General features: G+C 44.0%; 1 long non-coding RNA gene across 1 annotated transcript; it reads left to right on the forward strand.

The window, feature by feature from the left end:
- Positions 1-491: 491 nt before the first annotated feature.
- On the forward strand, positions 492-3,510 carry LOC109756987 (uncharacterized). Its single transcript, XR_002231411.3, has 3 exons — positions 492-883; positions 2,256-2,468; positions 3,009-3,510. It is a non-coding gene; the product is annotated as an uncharacterized lncRNA (long non-coding RNA).
- Positions 3,511-3,786: the final 276 nt, after the last annotated feature.

The following is a 3,786-nucleotide window of genomic DNA, read 5'->3' on the forward strand; positions in this document are numbered from 1 at the left end:
TGAAGGCGGGCCCCGGTCCTTGAACGTTGTTTCCATGCTGAGGCTCGAGGCCAAGTTGATTTGGGCCAGGGGTAATTAATGTCTGCTATAGACTACGTCGGTATTTTCCCAAAGAGGAAGGGATGATGCAGCATAGCGACGGTAGATATTTTCCTTAATGATGAGACCAAGGTTATCGAACTAGTAGGAGAACCAAGCAACACTACATAAACAACACACTACTAGGAAAACCCCTATAGATAGACATTTAGTAGTAGTGTGGGTTATTTGACCCGCGCTATTGCTACTTAGTAGTAGCGCGTCAGAAAAAACGCGCTACTGGTATGACGTGGTAGTAGCGCAGGCAAAAAAATCTACGCTACTAAATGATTTTCATCCTGCCCCCTCATTAAACAATAGTAATAGAGTGGGGTATAAAACGTGCGCTACTGCTAAGTGAATAACTATAGCGCGGGCGAGACAACCACGCTACTACTGAGCATGTCCACTGCCGCACCACCCACCACACCAAACTCTCTCTAGCGAATCCCTAAAAAAACTCTCTCTCGTGACCCTCACCCCCACCCCGAGCTCCTCTCCGCCACGATCCCCTTGCCGTCGCCACCACACACGCCGGCTGGTTCTGGCGAGCTCCGCCCGCGCACAATGCGCCCCCAAGCTCCGCCCTCCCTCCCCTCCGTCCAGATCCATGCCTATGGGCCTACACCTTTGCCCGCGGCTAGGGTTTCGGGCGCCGACCCCCTGGCTGCAATCACCACCACTGGTCTGGGCGAGCCGATGTTTCTGCCGGTGGCCGGTGGAGCAGAGGTCTCCCGGAGCCGGAGCCGGCGACAGCGCCATACCTACCAAGAGCTGGAGTTGGGACACCATCGCTGCTTGATATGTAAGTGTTGGATCTGTAGCTACAAGCTAGGGTTATTGATTCCTGCTGCTATCGAGATTCAGGCGGGGATGGTCCTAGATTTTCTTTGCCGCAATATAGTCTAGTGCGGAGTACTCCTTTCTCCAACAAAAGGATAGCATCAACCATTGGCAGCGTCTCTCTCCGTCCTCTGCTCTGTAGGAGCAAGATGGAGTCGCTGGAGCAGAGGAAGGAGTCTGCATTTTCCTCTTCTGTCAGACAGACATCCACTTGCTGTACCAATTATTAGTTCAGAGATAGGGATGTATAAGCGGTTGCCGATCTCTCTGTGCATGGAACAGTAGCTTTTTACTATATAGGATCCATTCCGCATAGATGATTGGCAACACTGATTGCTTAGTCCATTCGGAAATCAATAAATAAATAAACTCTGGAAATGTTGGAACATATAACATTGTCAACAACATACAAATAGATGTTTCTGTAACTGTAACTGAATGAAGGATCATGATAAAATTCTATTAATTTCAGACACGTGAAAGTCAACTGGGACCAAATATATGAGAACATACATTAGATTGTGAGCTTTGTTATGGCAGAGAGCACACCAAATTGGGATACATGAAAACAAGCTCATTTACTGGAAGCAAAAGTAAAGGGAGGAAAAACTTGTTGGTAGTACTTCATCATATTCAGGAGACAGAGTCCATAGCCATAGCGGTCTGTCTGGGACAAATAGTCCATATTCCATAACTTCATCATCTTGAGGAGATAGCCCATATCCCATCTTCAGGAGACAGAGTCCAATTCATCATTAGAAACTGACAACACAGGTTCCTGATAGTCCAAACTAGAGCAACTTCTCCCAGAACCGTCAAATTTCTAACATTCTCCAGCAAACTTCAGAAATCCAAATAGACAAATCATTGAAAGAAGCAGAAAACAACCTGAATGTTTTTAGACACACTCCGCAAATATTCAGAAACAGGGTGCAAAATGAATTAGTGGTCCACTATTTCTGAAGCACAGCAAGCACATATATTTTGGTCTACTTCCACCAGGGGAAACATAATTAGATCTACTTAAACAAGCTTCATTGAAAGAAATGGGACTTAACAACACTCCACAAATATTCAGCTTTCATATCACTTTTCAATTGAATAGATTTATTTAACTCTCCTAACTTTACCTCAGTTTTAATGGCTACACTAATAGGAGGGCACTAGAAGAATTTAAGACAATTGGTTTGTGTAAATTACCTGCGAGCCATCTTCCATCCACTGATCTTCTTAAACTGCCACCTCTTCCATCTGCTAATTATGTTTGTCTCTTGAGGTGTAGCGCTTTCCTTTGCGTTTGCTCTGTTTTCTCAACTCTGAATACTTTCCTGTAGCTTAAGGTTTCAGGCGTCAGGTCAACTTGGGAGAGACAAATCGGGCAGTACTGTACTTGGCAACGAATTGAGAGTGCATTGAAGGATATGGAAACTATACTGAAACAAGCAAATCAGGCTGAAGAGGCCATTGAAGCGATAAGATCCTTCCGTGACTGTTGTCCAAATGAAGCTCAGGAGTCTCTTGACAATATTCTTCTTGGCCTATACAAGGTATCTCGGGCCTGTAAATTTATGTATGTAAGCTAAACGTTTCTTCGTAAGCCCACTTTTGACGTTTGATTATACTAGTAGATCCTGAACACATTTAATATATTGCGCAAACCCATATGAAAATGTCATGACCTAATAATAAACCCATATCTCATTCGTGTATGAATTGTTAGCCTAGTATTGATAAAAATCTTCGTCTGTGTTACTTAGTGCTCTATAGGTTACTTGCACTGTATCCTTCACTTGTGGTCGTACGAAGATGTCGAAATCTCATTTCACTTGTGGTCATACGAAGATGTGTAAATCTGATTTCACCTCTAGTCATGCCTAGCACTGTATCCTTTTTAAGTTCGGTTTTCCCCAGTTTCTAGGATTGGTATGTTTGGTACTGCTTATAATTCATTTATACTATTCTGCTGCTATATGCTTTTGTTTCTGCTATTGTTACTTAGTGCTCTATAGGTTACTGTTATATTGTACTAATGCTTCAGGTTCTTTTAGAGTTCCTAGTAATGGTCTTGGTTCATTGTTTAATTCCAGGATTTGTGAGTTCCTAGTAGGGAACACATGGACATGAAGTTGCGGCGGCGACAAAGGCGATATCGACATGGGGCTGTGGGGGCGACGACAACATCGACATCGACACGGGGCTGCGGCGGCGGTAGCGGCAATGACGACATTGACATCAACATGGGGCTGTGGCGGTGGCGACGATGACGACGACATCATCACGGTGCTGCAGCGGCGAGGACGACGACATCATCATGATGCTGCAGCGGCGGCGACTACGACGACATCAACACCATCAACACGGGCTTGTGGAGGCGCCGACGCCGACGACCTATACGCGTGGCGTATATTGTATATCTATATATATATATATCTATGTATGTATGTATGTATGTATGTATTAAATATCTATTTTAGTTATGTATGATTGACTGTAACATGTATGTATTATGAAATGCATGTATGTGAGTACTATGAAATGTATGTCTAAACTGGAATATGTAGATTCGTTTTAAATCCTAATTAGTTACTAGTAGCGTGGGGCATTATAGAAGTGCTACTACTATTCCATTAGTAGTAGCGTGGGTGTGGAATACTAGTAGCGTGGGGCACCAGCGCTATTGGTATGTTTGTTTAGCAGTAGCGTGGGGTAAAACACACGCTACTGCTAAAAAATAGTTGTAGCGTCATAGCAGTAGCATGGGAACCTACGCCACTGGTAGTTCAAAAACACACGCTGCTGGTAAGGTTTTTCCTAGTAGTGGCACCTGCACATAAATAACAAATACTCGCAACCCGACGTGTTAAA

This window comes from Aegilops tauschii, chromosome 3, assembly GCF_002575655.3.
Source record: "Aegilops tauschii subsp. strangulata cultivar AL8/78 chromosome 3, Aet v6.0, whole genome shotgun sequence".
Lineage (NCBI taxonomy): Eukaryota > Viridiplantae > Streptophyta > Magnoliopsida > Poales > Poaceae > Aegilops > Aegilops tauschii.